This window comes from Bufo gargarizans, chromosome 2 (genome assembly GCF_014858855.1).
Source record: "Bufo gargarizans isolate SCDJY-AF-19 chromosome 2, ASM1485885v1, whole genome shotgun sequence".
In the NCBI taxonomy this organism is placed as follows: domain Eukaryota; kingdom Metazoa; phylum Chordata; class Amphibia; order Anura; family Bufonidae; genus Bufo; species Bufo gargarizans.
Genome location: NC_058081.1, coordinates 86145813 through 86164587, shown reverse-complemented (window position 1 = coordinate 86164587; position 18775 = coordinate 86145813).

The following is an 18775-nucleotide window of genomic DNA, read 5'->3' as shown; positions in this document are numbered from 1 at the left end:
GCTGTTAAAAGACATGTTTTAATTGGATTACATACAGCGCTACATACCTCTACCTCTGATGCAGAAGCTCTCTTTCCTCATCTTCCCCATTCGTACCAGACCACTATGACAAATAATTTCAGTCACGTCTCATCTCTGCGGAGTTAGGCACACAGACATCTTAGTTTCCATCAGCCCCCCCTCTTGGTGCCCCAACAGTGTCATCTTGTTGCTACCCCCAATACTGTGCCCACAGTGCTCCCTAATACCCACATGTACTACATTTATTAAATACCAGTGTCCTACAGATATTCCCCAAAGTGCTCCCAAAAGTCCCACCAATTTTAATAATTCTCTCCCAGAGTGCCCTCATTAGTAGTAGTGCCCTCCATATTGTGCCCAATAAAAAAACTCCCACAGAACCCCTAGTAGTGATATTGCAGTTATAATGTCCCCATTATTTAAAATTGTCTCCTTTAGTGGCCCCAGTATAATAACTGTGCAGCTGGTATAAGTTATACATCTTATGAATTGACTTTGATCTGAAATTCAGATCAATGAATTGACTTTGATCTGAATTTCATGAAATATATTTGATTTGCCACAAAGCCACGCTTCATGGTAACGAACATATTTTTCCTGAAATCAGCGATGAACGCGTCATCTGAGGGGCTCAATGACGGGGGACAACGTGATTGTCATTCCCCGTCATTGAGCTCATTACATAGGAATTGCGCTTCAAGGCAAACTAATTAATCACAAATCAAATTTCTTAGTGAAATTCAGTGAAGCAGCCAAATTGAATTTTTTATAACTTTGCTCCCCACTAATAATTATCTATGTACAGCTGATATAATCTAGGCATCCTCTGTATATAATTATACTTGTACAGCTGTTTTATATATACATTTTCATATGTAAAGTGATGAATGGACCAATTTTCTTACATACAGTGACATGGATCATGCTGTTATATATTCTGATTTAGAAGATGCCTAGGGTATAATAGCACGATCAAACTAACAGAAACAGCGTGGTGTTCAACAGGCAAAAAATGCTCAAACCCATATGCAGTTATGCACATATATACCGGGGAGCAAACCCTGCACTTGTGGCCCATTGCTAATGGTGATCCCCAGCAAAAATGCATACAGTGGAGGATGCCTGCAGCGGACCTCAAGTACCACACGAGACATCCTACACAAGGTAGCAATTGTGTGAATGTGATAAACAGTATAACAATCTAATAACAAGGACAGGTGCACTCTGCGATCTTACTAAGCTCTCAAACAAGTGTGTTAAAATTGAGAGATTAGCCAACATGTCCTACTATGAGGATATGTCTGAGCCTGAGCACCACGCCAAGGTTTCTCAAGTAGACCGGGTCCTAACATTCACCTACCTTAGCCATATGGGCAATACCAGGGGCCAGTGGGCGAATTGCAGGAGTGTGAGGACCGAATCACAGACCACTCACCAGTTAACTCCAGTATCTACCATGCCAGCAATGGGAGGAGGGAGGAGTCTGCAAGTCCTACTCAAGACTGGCTGGTATGGCCCAGGCTTCACAAGTCCTCACACTCCTGTAATTCGTCCACTAGCCCCTGGTATTGCCCATACGGCTCAGGTAGGTAAGTGTTTGGACCCGAGCTACTTGAGAAACCTTGGTGCGGTGCTCGGGCTCAGACATGTCCTCATAGTAGGACATGTTGGCTAATCTCTCAATTTTAACATCAGTTTGAGGGCTTAGTAAGATCGCAGAGTGCACCTGTCCTTGTTATTAGATTGTTTTAATAGCGTGATCCATGTCACCAAACTAAGAAAATTCATCCATTTATCACTTTACATAAGAAAATGTATATACCAGCTGTATACATATACATATATACAGTAACGTAGCTATAGGGTTGCACAGGTTGCAAATGTTACCTAGTCCCCTAAGCCAGGGACCTACAAGGTCCCCTTGCCAGTAGTACACCACCAAATAATGTATAATTCGCTGTATAAAACGCAGTGCTTCTCATAAAGTGTATACTAGTGAGCCCTTCCATTATAGAAGTGCTCACTAGTATGCAGGAGGTGGGGGGAGCCGTGAATGAAGTGAGGTACTCACCCCTCTTCCTTGGTCTTCTCTTGGTGCTGCACTGACTGTGTACAGCATGGGCCCGGAGAAGACCAGCGAGCGAAGACTGCAGGAGAGAACACCAGACCTAAAGAATAGTGGCAGAGCAGGAGAGGCAAGTTCATTTATTTACTTTGGGTCTGATCTGAGGTCTGATATAGGCATATGAGGATCTTCTAAGGTGGTCTGATGATTTGATATGGGAGTCTGAGGATCTAATAAGGGGGTCTGAGGATCTTATATGGGGGTCTGAGGATCTGATATGGGGTCTGATGATCTGTTATGGAGGTCTGAGGATCTGATATGGGGTCTGAGAATCTGATATGGGATCAGATGGGAGTATCTGATATGGGGTCTGATATGGAGGTCTGATCTGAGATCTGATATGGGGGTCTGACATGGAGGTCTTATCTAAGGTCTGATATAGGGATCTGATCTGAGTTCTGATATGGGGGACTGATCTGAGGTCTGATATGGGGGTCTGACATGGAGGTCTAAAGAGGGTCTGATATGGGGGTCTAACATGCAGGTCTGATGGTCGTCATCTGAGCTTTGATATAGGTGATCACAGGCTATGATGTGGGGGTCTGATTTGAGGAGCCAATATAAGGGTCTGAGGATCTGATATGGGGGTCTGATTTGAGGATCTGATATGAGGGTCTGAGGATCTGATATTGGGGTCTGGTCTGAGGATCTGATATGGGTGTCTGATCTGAGAATCTGATATGGGGTCTGATTTGAGCAGGGCTGTCTTTGGGGGAATCTATGGGGGTACTTCTTACTGGCACATTATTTGGGGCACTACGGGGGCATCTATGGGGGCACTTCTTACTGACACATTATTTGGGGCACTATGGGGGCATCTACTGAGGCCTTAAAGGAGTATTTTAAATGGGGTAAGGGGGAGATGAACACTATGGGGGCTTTTACTGAAGCAGAAAAAAGAAGGGGTATTTTATATGGGGGGCTCTGTATAGGGGTATTTTATACTGGGGCACATTATGGTGTGTACTATGGGGAAGGGGAGAGAGGAGTACTTTGGGCTCATCTATGGGGGGCACTAAGAAGGGGTATTTATACTTGCAAATTATGGGGCATCTACTGGGGCACTATATATGGGGCCTTGTATACTGGTACATTATGGGGGAACTAGGAAGAAGGGGGGAGAGGAGCACTATGGGGGAATTTACTGGGGGCACTATATAGGGGTATTTTATACTGGCACATTATGAGGGTTCTATGGTATTATTAGCTCAACTGGGGGCATTAAAAGGGGGTATTTCTTGCACTGGCACATTATAAGGAGAATTATTACTACTGGGGCATTATGATGGGCTTTATTACTACTGTGGGTCTATGGGGAACATGATTACTAGTATAGGCACTATGGTAGCATTATTACTTCTGGGGCACAGTGGGGACATGTTGGGGGCACTGCAGGAGCACTATTACTACCATGTGTGCTCTAGCACAGAATTATTCCTATTGGTGGGACTTTTGGGAGCACTATTACTGTGGGGGCACCTTGGCACAGTATCATCTTACCACAATTATTTTTGGGGGGCATTATGTTTACACTATTAGTGTCAGGGTCACTATTGGCAGGGCGCAGTTATTTTAGGGCACTGTGTGCCAATAATTATTGAAGGGCACTATCTGCATGGTACTACTATTATATGGGAGTTTATCTGTTTCTGCAGTATAGTATTGGGGAGCACAGTGGCACTGTATTGGGGTGGTAGGATGATTTGTCCAGAAGAGGATGGGGGTGGGAGGATGATGGAAAAGTAGTAAACTAAGATTTTGTTTGTCAAACTGCAGAGACGAGAAATGGCTGAAAAATTGTGGTCTGGCCTGAAGGTCTGAAAGGAGAAGATGAGGAAAGAGAACATCTACATCAAAGAGACATCACTGGATGTAAGAGGTATGTGGCACTGTATTACCCTGTATGTAGAATAAAGATACAGCCTCTTTATTTGATACTTTTATGCTGATTCTATATTAAGGGACACTATAGTCACCAGAACCACAACAGCTAAACGTAGTAGTTCTGGTGTCTATAGCCTGTCTCTGCAAGCTTTTTAATGTAAACACAAACTTTTCAGAAAAAAGGCAGTATTTACATTACTGCCAAGGAACACCTCTAGTGGCCACACATCATTATTAAAGTTTACTACTCTATGAGGTACGAGGTGTGTGGATTTTTTTTGTGTGTGTGTGTTGTGGTGGAGGGCGTGATTGCATGCTAGGGTGTGGGAAGGCGGGATCCAGGGGACCCAAGTAGATTCTTGCCCAGGGTCTAATCAATATTAAAGACGGCCCTCTGATTTGAGGTCTGATATGGGAGTCTGATCTAAAGTTGTGATATGAGGATCTGATCTGAGGATCTAATATGGAGATCTGATCTTAAAGGTATTTTTTACTGGTGCATGTTATAAGGGAGTATTTTTCTACTGGCACACAATATAAGATGGTAATTTTTGTACTGATGCACATTGTAAGGGGTTATTTTTTGTACTGGTCACCTTAAAAGGGAATATTTTTCTACTGGCACACATTATAAGAAGAATTATTACTACTGAGCGACTACGGAGAACATGATTACTACTATGGGCACAATGGGGGAATTATTACTATTTGAGGCACTATTAACACTAAGTGGACTCTGGTAGATAATTGTTTTTATTGGTGGGACTTTGGGGAGCACTATTACTGTGGGGACATCCTGGCACAGTATCAGCTTAGCACAATTATATTTGGGTGACATTATATTTACACTACTAGTGGCAGGGGCACTATTTGCTGGGTGCAGTTCTGTGTGTCAATAATTATTGAGTGGGGGCGCTATCTGTGTAGTACTAGTATTCTCAGGATTTTCGTACAGTCACTCAGAATTGAGAAAGCTCGTTCGAAGAACGAGTGAAACGTTTTCAAGAAATCTACAGTACGTCCAGTTGCCTTGATTTATTCTTTACAGATATAGTATTTTAAGGGGAATTATCTGTTTCTACAGTATAGTATTGGGGAGCACAGCGGACACAGTATTGTGGGTGGCAGGATTGGGTGTTCAGAAGGTGGGACGATGGAAAAGTAGGAAACTAAGATGTCTTTTTGTCAAACAGGGATGAGAGAAGAGATGGCTGAAAGAATTCATCATAGTGGTCTGGTCTGAATGGAGAAGATGAGGAAAGAGAACATCTACATCAGAGGAGACATTACTGGATGTAAGAGGTATGTGGCGCTGTATTATCCTGTATGTTCAGCACTGTATGTAATGTTTTCCACGTAGGTTTTAAACAGTGGGTCTGGAGAGAAGGGGATAGGTGGAGCAATTAGCATGGGGGGGGGGGGGGTGCCTTTTCAATTTTTGACTCGGACAGCAGAAAGGCCTGGGGAAACAGGACCCCTGTTCTCAGGATCAGTAGAGGTCCCAGCAGTTTTCCACCCACTGATCAGCAAGTTGTCCCCTATACAACTTCAAAGCATTGACCAAAACTTTCAAGGTCTGTTGTATTGCTGGAAAGGCCAGAGGGTCATCAAACATAAGATAGTTGGCACAAAGTGAAAGTATAATTCACACAGTTAGACAGACAGTTAACCCTTTGTGACAGAAAAGCTGAATATTTTTGACCAATTGAAAAAAATGATTTTTTTTTTGTAGCCCAAATAAGTAAAATGCAGTCATAAACAAATTTCCCCAAAGGTGTACGTCTCCTTTAAGTAATTTCAAAAACATCATTTCTACCAAGTGCACAAGTTATTTTTCAAACACCAAAGGAAAGAAGAGAAAATTGCATAACCAAATAATTGGCACTCTAGGTATAAATGACAATTTACCTTTGTACGCAATATTATTACTAATGAAATGCAAGTGTAGATCGACACTAGACAAGTACATTAGATTAAAAAGGCTGATAAAATCAAATAAAATATAATCTGAAAGCTGCTATGCCCCGGCAACATGCAATGTCCCCTGATTAAGTTTAGTATGCCACAATTTTGAGATTTTAGTTGAGCATATGATATTCCATCCATATGGAGTAAATGTCAGTTGAAATTGTGCCTCTGTATGTTTCTATTAATTAAGCAGCCATCCATATTAGAGTCAATCATACAAACTGTGTTAGTTAACCACTTATTAAAACTTGATACAGTTTTGGATATGCTTGTAAGGTTAGAAATGCTATGATATAATTGCTTTCTGACTAATATAATAAAGCCCTGTGTTTGTGATCTCTCTTAGGAAACAATATAGACTAAGAATATACAGTGTGCCTATCATATAACGATTTCTGCTAATCCTGCAGGTAATATGAATAGTTTGGGACTTACTGTATCCCACTTGCAGTCAGAGCCCTGCAGACTTGCAGAAATGTAAGAGTTGGAACTGCTAAACAGCAGCTGTCCGCGTGGTAAGCTAGGAAATGAATAATCTTTTCTGTTAATGTAACCTAGGACATACACGGTCCTGATGGTTTGGATAGTTCTGCAGCGACCACGCTGCAAAGGCATGTTTTCGACTAAAGGCGGCCAGATAGGTGTAGCAGTTTGAGCCTTGAGCCGAGGTGCAGTGATAGGAAGGCTGCACCTTTTTATCCCTCCTGTTCTGAGGTTCTCCTGCCTGATGATGGTTGAGGTGCCCTTGTGAAGGTTTTAAGGTGCGAGGCAAGGACCCCGTTTTCATGACATTAACACAACACACTGAGCTTCCCTTCCCTTCCTCCGAGAAAAAGAGAGAGAGAGAAAGGGTGGTGCCAGCCCTGCCAAGCCACTAGGAACCTCCCAATCCATACGCAACCTACGGGATGTGTAATACATGAACATAGTGTATGAAATACAGTGACATTACTACTAGCATAGCTTTGCAGTAATCTCCAGGACACTGCAATGTCACACTGAGTGCCCAATTAGCTTAAAAGCAGAGATCCAACCTGGATTTGTTAAACTTAGCCTGTTCCTGTCTGCTTTCAAGTATCTACCAAATGTAATTTAACTTTATAATAGTCACATATAGCAAAGCACTGAAAGTGTTAATGTCACTGTATTTCATGTATTATATGTATTCATAGGGAGTAGAAGGTCCCAAAGGACTAGGCAATGCTGCAAATATGGCTATGGCCTCCTCTGCATGAGGTGGGAACATTATAAACTAGCAGCTGCCCACCATAAGCCAAAGGACAGGAAGTTGCCCATTTCAGAGACTGTATTACCTTGAGGTTACTCGGAGGTGCCGATACCAGCTGACAGATGGTTGCGTCAGTTCCGAAGACACGTCATGGGCATGCACATTCTTTCAAGTGAGACCTTGTTCATCCCCCATGCTGGTTGGTTGTTCCTATCCTTTTTATGTAGTAATTAATGTTTTTAACTTGCACCTGTCACTTTTACAGGGAGTGCAGAATTATTAGGCAAGTTGTATTTTTGAGGATTAATTTTATTATTGAACAATGACCATGTTCTCAATGAACCCAAAAAACTTATTAATATCAAAGCTGAATATTTTTGGAAGTAGTTTTTAGTTTGTTTTTAGTTTTAGCTATTTTAGGGGGATATCTGTGTGTGCAGGTGACTATTACTGTGCATAATTATTAGGCAACTTAACAAAAAACAAATATATACCCATTTCAATTATTTATTTTTACCAGTGAAACCAATATAACATCTCAACATTCACAAATATACATTTCTGACATTTAAAAACAAAACAAAAACAAATCAGTGACCAATATAGCCACCTTTCTTTGCAAGGACACTCAAAAGCCTGCCATCCATGGATTCTGTCAGTGTTTTGATCTGTTCACCATCAACATTGCGTGCAGCAGCAACCACAGCCTCCCAGACACTGTTCAGAGAGGTGTACTGTTTTCCCTCCTTGTAAATCTCACATTTGTTGATGGACCACGGGTTCTCAATGGGGTTCAGATCAGGTGAACAAGGAGGCCATGTCATTAGATTTTCTTCTTTTATACCCTTTCTTGCCAGCCACGCTGTGGAGTACTTGGACGCATGTGATGGAGCATTGTCCTGCATGAAAATCATGTTTTTCTTGAAGGATGCAGACTTCTTCCTGTACCACTGCTTGAAGAAGGTGTCTTCCAGAAACTGGCAGTAGGACTGGGAGTTGAGCTTGACTCCATCCTCAACCCGAAAAGGCCCCACAAGCTCATCTTTGATGATACCAGCCCAAACCAGTACTCCACCTCCACCTTGCTGGCGTCTGAGTCGGACTGGAGCTCTCTGCCCTTTACCAATCCAGCCACAGGCCCATCCATCTGGCCCATCAAGACTCACTCTCATTTCATCAGTCCATAAAACCTTAGAAAAATCAGTCTTGAGATATTTCTTGGCCCAGTCTTGACGTTTCAGCTTGTGTGTCTTGTTCAGTGGTGGTCGTCTTTCAGCCTTTCTTACCTTGGCCATGTCTCTGAGTATTGCACACCTTGTGCTTTTGGGCACTCCAGTGATGTTGCAGCTCTGAAATATGGCCAAACTGGTGGCAAGTGGCTTCTTGGCAGCTGCACGCTTGACTTTTCTCAGTTCATGGGCAGTTATTTTGCGCCTTGGTTTTTCCACACGCTTCTTGCGACCCTGTTGACTATTTTGAATGAAACGCTTGATTGTTCGATGATCACGCTTTAGAAGCTTTGCAATTTTAAGAGTGCTGCATCCCTCTGCAAGATATCTCACTATTTTTGACTTTTCTGAGCCTGTCAAGTCCTTCTTTTGACCCATTTTGCCAAAGGAAAGGAAGTTGCCTAATAATTAAGCACACCTGATATAGGGTGTTGATGTCATTAGACCACACCCCTTCTCTTTACAGAGATGCACATCACCTAATATGCTATATTGGTAGTAGGCTTTCGAGCTTATACAGCTTGGAGTAAGACAACATGCATAAAGAGGATGATGTGGTCAAAATACTCATTTGCCTAATAATTCTGCACTCCCTGTATATGGATATCAATTATGTAATTTGGGATAATTATGAATTTATATCACAGAAATTATCTTTATATTTATATATGAATTCTGCACTTTGGCGATTACACTTATTTACAAGAGTGAATCATGTATACGTAACAAAATCATGGATGCATATATTTTATTGTAACTTATGAATGGTTTTACACTACTTGCATGTATTGATTAATTGATTGTAGCATTTCTTTATATACTTGTATTGGCACCAGTGTTTGTTATCACTGCTTGAAAAAGGTTCCATGGAGTGAACCGAAACGTTGTGCCTTTGGTGAATAAAGCACATGTCACTTTATGGAAGTGCCAGCGGTATCCTTATTTTTATTGATGTACAGGTGGTAGGACCACCGCCTCAACCGCTGGCACTCCGGTCATACTTTGGTCTGGTGGTGCTGCCCAGAATCTTTATATATATATATATATATATATATATATATAGATACAAAAATTGGACTGCACTCCCAGCAATTCGTGAAGAAAATCTTAGTTTATTCACCCATCTATGGCAAAGCGACGTTTCGGCTCCAACTGAGCCTTTCTCAATACGGTGAAAGAAGCCAGCAGCACACCATGGAGTTCAAAGAAACACGTGCGGTATACATATAGTGGGGATTCCCTCTGGTAGTTAGGATAAGCGGGCATAGTTAATATAACAAAAGTCAACTTGGTGGCAGTTCTGCCTCAGAGAGTTCAAATACAGGCTTTAGATGGCCTGTTCCCTTGACACACGGGTCTCCTGCTCTCCAGCCCAGTACAGGCCTCAGATCCCAGTACACAGACCTCCTGAGCTCCACTGTCAGACAAAGGTAATCCTCTCCACCTGGCAGTGCTAGCTGGTTTTATGCCTGGCAAAACCTGACCTAGAACGTGGGGAGTAGTCACTCACCCAGCACTTTGACTACTCCCAGCAAGAGATATCCCGGATCAGCTATTACAGCCATATTGCCTCTATTTTGTTAACTTGGGGTTTGATGACTCCGTGCCTAATGACATACCCCAGGTACTTAACCACCTCCGGACCGCCTAACGCAGATTCGCGTTCCGGAGGTGGCAGCCCTGCGCACAGTCACGCATATATGCGTCATCTCGCGAGATTTCCTGTGAACGCGCGCACACAGGCGCGCGCGCTCACAGGAACGGAAGGTAAGCGAGTGGATCTCCAGCCTGCCAGCGGCGATCGCTCGCTGGCAGGCTGGAGATCCGAATTTTTTAACCCCTAACAGGTATATTAGACGCTGTTTTCATAACAGCGTCTAATATACCTCCTACCTGGTCCTCTGGTGGTCCCTTTTGTTAGGATCGACCACCAGAGGACTCAGGTAGGTCAGTACAGTCGCACCAAACACCACACTACACTACACTACACTACACCCCCCCCCCCCGTCACTTATTAACCCCTTATAAACCCCTGATCACCCATGATCACCCCATATAAACTCCCTGATCACCCCCCTGTCATTGATCACCGCCCTGTCATTGATCACCCCCCTGTCAGGCTCCGTTCAGACGTCTGTATGATTTTTACGGATCCACGGATACATGGATCGGATCCGCAAAGCGCATACGGACGTCTAAATGGAGCCTTACAGGGGGGTGATCAATGACAGGCGGGTGATCACCCATATACACTCCCTGATCACCCCCTGTCATTGATCACCCCCCTGTCATTGATCACCCCTCTGTAAGGCTCCATTCAGACGTCCGCATGATTTTTACGGATCCATGGATACATGGATCAGATCCGCAAAACACATGCGGACGTCTGAATGGAGCCTTACAGGGGGGTGATCAATGACAGGCGGGTGATCACCCATGTACACTCCCTGATCACCCCCTGTCATTGATCACCCCCCTGTCATTGATCACCCCCCTGTAAGGCTCCATTCAGACGTCCGCATGATTTGTACGGATCCATGGATACATGGATCGGATCCGCAAAACACATGCGGACGTCTGAATGGAGCCTTACAGGGGGTGATCAATGACAGGCGGGTGATCACCCATATACACTCCCTGATCACCCCCCTGTCATTGATCACCCCCCTGTAAGGCTCCATTCAGACGTCCGCATGTGTTTTATGGATCCGATCCATGTATCCATGGATCCGTAAAAATCATGCGGATGTCTGAATGGAGCCTTACAGGGGGGGTGATCAGTGACAGGGGGGTGATCACCCTGATCACCCTGATCACCCCCTGTCATTGATAACCCCCCTGTAAGGCTCCATTCAGACGTCCGCATGTGTTTTGTGGATCCGATCCATGTATCCATGGATCCGTAAAAAATCATGCGGATGTCTGAATGGAGCCTTACAGGGGGGGTGATCAGTGACAGGGGGGTGATCACCCTGATCACCCCCTGTCATTGATAACCCCCCTGTAAGGCTCCATTCAGACGTCCGCATGTGTTTTGTGGATCCGATCCATGTATCCATGTATCTGTAAAAAATCATGCGGATATCTGAATGGAGCCTTACAGGGGGGGTGATCAGTGACAGGGGGGTGATCACCCTGATCACCCTGATCACCCCCTGTCATTGATAACCCCCCTGTAAGGCTCCATTCAGACGTCCGCATGTGTTTTGTGGATCCGATCCATGTATCCATGGATCCGTAAAAAATCATGCGGATGTCTGAATGGATCCGTACAGGGGGGGTGATCTGTGACAGGGGGGTGATCACCCTGATCACCCCCTGTCATTGATAACCCCCCTGTAAGGCTCCATTCAGACGTCCGCATGTGTTTTGTGGATCCGATCCATGTATCCATGGATCCGTAAAAAATCATGCGGATGTCTGAATGGAGCCTTACAGGGGGGGTGATCAGTGACAGGGGGGTGATCACCCTGATCACCCTGATCACCCCCTGTCATTGATAACCCCCCTGTAAGGCTCCATTCAGACGTCCGCATGTGTTTTGTGGATCCGATCCATGTATCCATGGATCCGTAAAAAATCATGCGGATGTCTGAATGGAGCCTTACAGGGGGGGTGATCAGTGACAGGGGGGTGATCACCCTGATCACCCCCTGTCATTGATAACCCCCCTGTAAGGCTCCATTCAGACGTCCGCATGTGTTTTGTGGATCCGATCCATGTATCCATGGATCCGTAAAAAATCATGCGGATGTCTGAATGGAGCCTTACAGGGGGGGTGATCAGTGACAGGGGGGTGATCACCCTGATCACCCCCTGTCATTGATAACCCCCCTGTAAGGCTCCATTCAGACGTCCGCATGTGTTTTGTGGATCCGATCCATGTATCCATGGATCCGTAAAAAATCATGCGGATGTCTGAATGGAGCCTTACAGGGGGGGTGATCAGTGACAGGGGGGTGATCCGGGAGTCTATATGGGTGATTACCCCCCTGTCATTGATCACCCCCCTGTCATTGATCACCCCCCGAGTCATTGATCACCCCCCCCCCCCCTGTAAGGCTCCATTCAGACATTTTTTTTGGCACAAGTTAGCGGAAATTTTTTGTTTGTTTTTGTTTTTTCTTACTAAGTCTCATATTCTACTAACTTGTGTCAAAAAATAAAATCTCACATGGACGCACCATACCCCTCACGGAATCCAAATGCGTAAACATTTTTAGACATTTATATTCCAGACTTCTTCTCACGCTTTAGGGCCCCTAAAAAGCCAGGGCAGTATAAATACCCCACATGTGACCCCATTTCGGAAAGAAGACACCCCAAGGTATTCGCTGAGGGGCATATTGAGTCCATGAAAGATTGAAATTTTTGTCCTAGGTTAGCGGAAAGTGAGACTTTGTGAGAAAAAAACCAAAAAAATCAATTTCCGCTAACTTATGCAAAAAATAAAAAATTTCTAGGAACTCGCCAGGCCGCTCATTGAATACCTTGGGGTGTCTTCTTTCCAAAGTGGGGTCACATGTGGGGTATTTATACTGCCCTGGCTTTTGAGGGGCCCGAAGGTGTGAGAAGAAGTCTGGGATCCAAATGTCTAAAAATGCCCTCCTAAAAGGAATTTGGGCCCCTTTGCGCATCTAGGCTGCAAAAAAGTGTCACACATCTGGTATCGCCGTACTCAGGAGAAGTTGGGGAATGTGTTTTGGGGTGTCATTTTACATATACCCATGCTGGGTGAGAAAAATATCTTGGTCAAATGCCAACTTTGTATAAAAAAAATAGGAAAAGTTGTCTTTTGCCAAGATATTTCTCTCACCCAGCATGGTTATATGTAAAATGGCACCCCAAAACACATTCCTCAACTTCTCCTGAGTACGGCGATACCAGATGTGTCACTTTTTTTTGCTGCCAAGGTGGGCAAAGGGGCACATATTCCAAAGTGCACCTTTCAGATTTTGCAGGCCATTTTTTACACATTTTGATTGCAAGATACTTCTCACACATTTGGGCCCCTAAATTGCCAGGGCAGTATAACTACGCCACAAGTGACCCCATTTTGGAAAGAAGACACCCCAAGGTATTCCGTGAGGGGCACGGCGAGTTCCTAGAATTTTTTATTTTTTGTCACAAGTTAGCGGAAAATGATGATTTTTCTTTTTTTTTCTTTTTTCCTTACAAAGTCTCATATTCCACTAACTTGCGACAAAAAATAAAAGATTCTAGGAACTCGCCATGCCCCTCACGGAATACCTTGGGGTGTCTTCTTTCCAAAATGGGGTCACTTGTGGCGTAGTTATACTGCCCTGGCAATTTAGGGGCCCAAATGTGTGAGAAGAACTTTGCAATCAAAATGTGTAAAAAATGCCCTGCAAAATCCGAAAGGTGCACTTTGGAATATGTGCCCCTTTGCCCACCTTGGCAGCAATAAAGTGTCACACATCTGGTATCGCCGTACTCAGGAGAAGTTGGGGAATGTGTTTTGGGGTGTCATTTTACATATACCCATGCTGGGTGAGAAAAATATCTTGGTCAAATGCCAACTTTGTATAAAAAAATGGGAAAAGTTGTCTTTTGCCAAGATATTTCTCTCATCCAGCATGGGTATATGTAAAATGACACCCCAAAACACATTCCCCAACTTCTCCTGAGTACGGCGATACCAGATGTGTGACACTTTATTGCTGCCAAGGTGGGCAAAGGGGCACATATTCCAAAGTGCACCTTTCAGATTTTGCAGGCCATTTTTTACACATTTTGATTGCAAGGTACTTCTCACACATTTGGGCCCCTAAATTGCCAGGGCAGTATAACTACTCCACAAGTGACCCCATTTTGGAAAGAACACACCCCAAGGTATTCCGTGAGGGGCATGGCGAGTTCCTAGAATTTTTTATTTTTTGTCGCAAGTTAGTGGAATATGAGACTTTGTAAGGAAAAAAGAGAAAAAAAAAATCATCATTTTCCGCTAACTTGTGACAAAAAATAAAAAATTCTAGGAACTCGCCATGCCCCTCACGGAATACCTTGGGGTGTCTTCTTTCCAAAATGGGGTCACTTGTGGCGTAGTTATACTGCCCTGGCAATTTAGGGGCCCAAATGTGTGAGAAGAACTTTGCAATCAAAATGTGTAAAAAATGCCCTGCAAAATCCGAAAGGTGCACTTTGGAATATGTGCCCCTTTGACCACCTTGGCAGCAAAAAAGTGTCACACATCTGGTATCGCCGTACTCAGGAGAAGTTGGGGAATGTGTTTTGGGGTGTCATTTTACATATACCCATGCTGGATGAGAGAAATATCTTGGCAAAAGACAACTTTTCCCATTTTTTTATACAAAGTTGGCATTTGACCAAGATATTTTTCTCACCCAGCATGGGTATATGTAAAATGACACCCCAAAACACATTCCCCAACTTCTCCTGAGTACGGCGATACCAGATGTGTGACACTTTATTGCTGCCAAGGTGGGCAAAGGGGCACATATTCCAAAGTGCACCTTTCGGATTTTGCAGGGCATTTTTTACACATTTTGATTGCAAAGTTCTTCTCACACATTTGGGCCCCTAAATTGCCAGGGCAGAATAACTACGCCACAAGTGACCCCATTTTGGAAAGAAGACACCCCAAGGTATTCCGTAAGGGGCATGGCGAGTTCCTAGAATTTTTTATTTTTTGTCGCAAGTTAGTGGAATATGAGACTTTGTAAGAAAAAAAAAATAATAAAAAATCATCATCATTTTCCGCTAACTCTTGACAAAAAATAAAAAGTTCTATGAACTCACTATGCCCATCAGAGAATACCTTAGGGTGTCTACTTTCCGAAATGGGGTCATTTGTGGGGGTTTTCTACTGTTTGGGCATTGTAGAACCTCAGGAATCATGACAGGTGCTCAGAAAGTCAGAGCTGTTTCAAAAAGCGGAAATTCACATTTTTGTACCATAGTTTGTAAATGCTATAACTTTTACCCAAACCATTTTTTTTTTTTTTGCCCAAACATTTTTTTTTTATTAAAGACATGTAGAACAATAAATTTGGCGAAAAATTTATATATGGATGTCGTTTTTTTTGCAAAATTTTACAGCTGAAAGTGAAAAATGTCATTTTTTTGCAAAAAAATAGTTACATTTTGATTAATACAAAAAAAGTAAAAATGTCAGCAGCAATAAAATACCACCAAATGAAAGCTTCATTAGTGAGAAGAAAAGGAGGTAAAATTCATTTGGGTGGTAAGTTGCATGACCGAGCGATAAACGGTGAAAGGAGTGTAGTGCCGAAGTGTAAAAAGTGCTCTGGTCATGAAGGGGGTTTCACCTAGCGGGGCTGAAGTGGTTAAAGGGATTCTGTCATGACATTTTAGGCCTATAACCCAAACGTATGGCCAGGTCCGTACTAATAACCTGAATCCGAAACTGTCCTTATTAAATCTGCCTGTGGCTCTGTTAGCACATAAGACTGGTTTTTATAACCTGTTATTCACCTACCTAAGGTGCCCAACGGGGACGTCGCTTCATACAGTGTGCCCGGCTGCACCCATCTCAGTCTGGTGCCCAGCGCCGCCTTCCCAGTTGAAATTGCCAGCCTTCTTCACCTCAGCCCCCGCCTCCGCAATCGTCCGGTCCCTCTGCCAGATCCCGCGCGTGCGCACTAGGCATAACCTGAGGGACCGGACGATTGCGGAGGCGGGGCTGAGGTGAGGAAGGCGGCGATTTCAACTGGGAAGGCAGCGCTGGGCACCAGGCGGAGATGGGTGCAGCCGGGCACACTGTATGAAGCGACGTCCCCTTGGGCACCTTAGGTAGGTGAATAACAGGTTATAAAAACCAGTTTTATGTGCTAATAGAGCCACAGGCAGATTTAATAAGGACAGTTTCGGATTCAGGTTATTAGTACGGACCTGGCCATATGTTTAGGTTATAGGCCTAAAATGTCATGACAGAATCCCATCTCCTTTAACCCTATCTCACATTTTGGGTTAGCGGTTAGTCCCGCCTTCCGAAGTGAGTCCACTACAGCCTGCACTTTGGGTAGGTGGCTTTTCCAGTCATTACTGTGGATGACAATATCGTCCAGGTAAGCTGAAGTGTACCGGCGATGTGGATGCAGCACAATGTCCATAAGCCATTGAAAAGTAGCGGGGGCACCATGCAGACCAAAGGGTAGCACCCTGTACTGATACAGCCCTTCAGGTGTGATGAAGGCAGTTTTATCTTTGGCAGCCTCTGTTAAGGGCACCTGCCAGTACCCTTTCGTGAGATCCAAAACAGAAAAATACCGGGCTTGTCTTAACCTCTCGATAAGTTCACCCACCTGGGGCATGGGATACACATGAATTTGGAAATCTCGTTCAGTTTATGCAAATCGTTACAGAACTGTAACGTTCTGTCTGGCTTGGGTATTAAGAGTATAGGACTTGGACACTCACTTTTAGACTCCTCAATGACATCTAGTTGCAGCATTAACTGCACTTCCTTCGAGACACGGGTACCCAGTATGGTTTTAACCGAACTTTGGCCTGGGGTTCCGTGACAATGTCATGCTGGATTATGGAAGTACGTCCAGGGGGGTCCGAGATCACATCCGTGTTCCGACTAACGAACTCCTTGGCTTCCTGAGCCTGTTTAGAGGAGAGGCTATGAGCAACTTTTACGGCGGTAAGCCATTTCCTTGCATCAGACAAAGGGGCCGGAACCTCTTCCCCTAGAAAACCCGGATGCTGGCTGTCTTCCATAGAGGTCTCCCTATCCTTCCACGGCTTAAGTAAATTAACATGGTAGATCTGTTCCGGCTTTCGCTGCCCTGGCTGGTGTACCTTGTAGTTCACATCTCCAACTTTCTTGAGTGCCTTGTAGGGCCCCTGCCACCTAGCCACGAACTTATTGTCCACGGTCAGTACCAGAACCAAAACCTGATCACCCAGGTTAAAGAGCCGGACCCGAGCCTGCCGATTATAGACCCGACTCTGGGCTCACTGAGCTTCCTCCATATGCTCCCTAACAAAAGGCAACACTGTCTCTATCCATTCTTGCATCTGGGTAACGTACTCAATAACACTTTTATACGGAGTGGGCTGTTGTTCCCATGCCTCTTTGGCTACATCCAAGAGACTGCGAGGGTGTCTGGAATATAGCAGTTTATGATAGATAATTGCATGCCCTCATACCTAGACTGTGTGACACCTGAAAACCCTATAATAGTGAGGGGACACGACCACCGGCTCCCTACACTTAATACAGAGGGAGTCAGGGTCACCTAGGATTAAGATTAAGCCAACAGGAAAACACAAATAAAGGAACAGACTTATCTGAGGAACCAGCAGTTGCAGCATCTAGCAGTGAGCACAATCCAGGAAGTTGTATAAACCGCAAAGTGATGCAGTATGGGAGGGGATATAAAGGGATGCAATCAGTGCAAACTAGATGACAGCTGAGAGAGCGAAACGAGACGACAAAACGAAACCAATACAAAAGAACCTCAAGCAAGAGGTACTGAAGAACGTCTGTCAGAGCTTCTCAGAGATCTGGCGGTGACACCACCATTTTTAACATATTTTTTAATGTTTGGTTAAACTTTTCTACCAGACCATCTGTTTGCGGATGGTAAACGGATGTCCGCAGCTGTTTTATGTGCAGCAACTTACAGAGTTCCCTCATCACCTTGGACATAAAAGGGGTTCTCTGATCAGTAAGAACCTCTTTAGGTAGCCCCACTCGAGAGAACATTTCCATTAGGTTTCGATGTCGCCTGCAGGTGTCATCTTAGGAATCACCACATGGACTGCCTTCCGGGCATTGTAGACGCTCGGGGTTGCTCCTGCTGTCTGCAACGCCATCACGTGTTGTAGCAGCAACTGGTTTGTCTCTTGCTGCTGCTTGTTAGCCTCCCGTTGTTGCAGGTTTGTCTCTTGCTGCTGCAGATTAGCCTCCACGAGGGCCTTCCCAACAGCCTCCATTTTGTCATGGGACATGGGTTGTAATACTGCTGGTTTGATGTATGACATACAACCGTGCCCAAAAATGCAAACCAAAAAATATTTTGGTGTTCACGCCGGCCTCACTGCTCATGCCCATGTCCACCACTAATCGTGGGGATTCGCTCTGGTAGTTAGGATAAGCGGGCGCAGTACAGAGGCAAAGAGGCAAAATATTTCGGTGTTCACGCCGGCCTCACTGCTCATGCCCGTGTCCACCACTAATTGTGGGGATTCGCTCTGGTAGTTAGGATAAGCGGGTGCAGTACAGAGGCAAAGTACAAGTTCGTAATTACAATTTTAGTGTTTATTCACACATGATGCCAAAAACAAATCTTTACTTTTGCAGTGTTG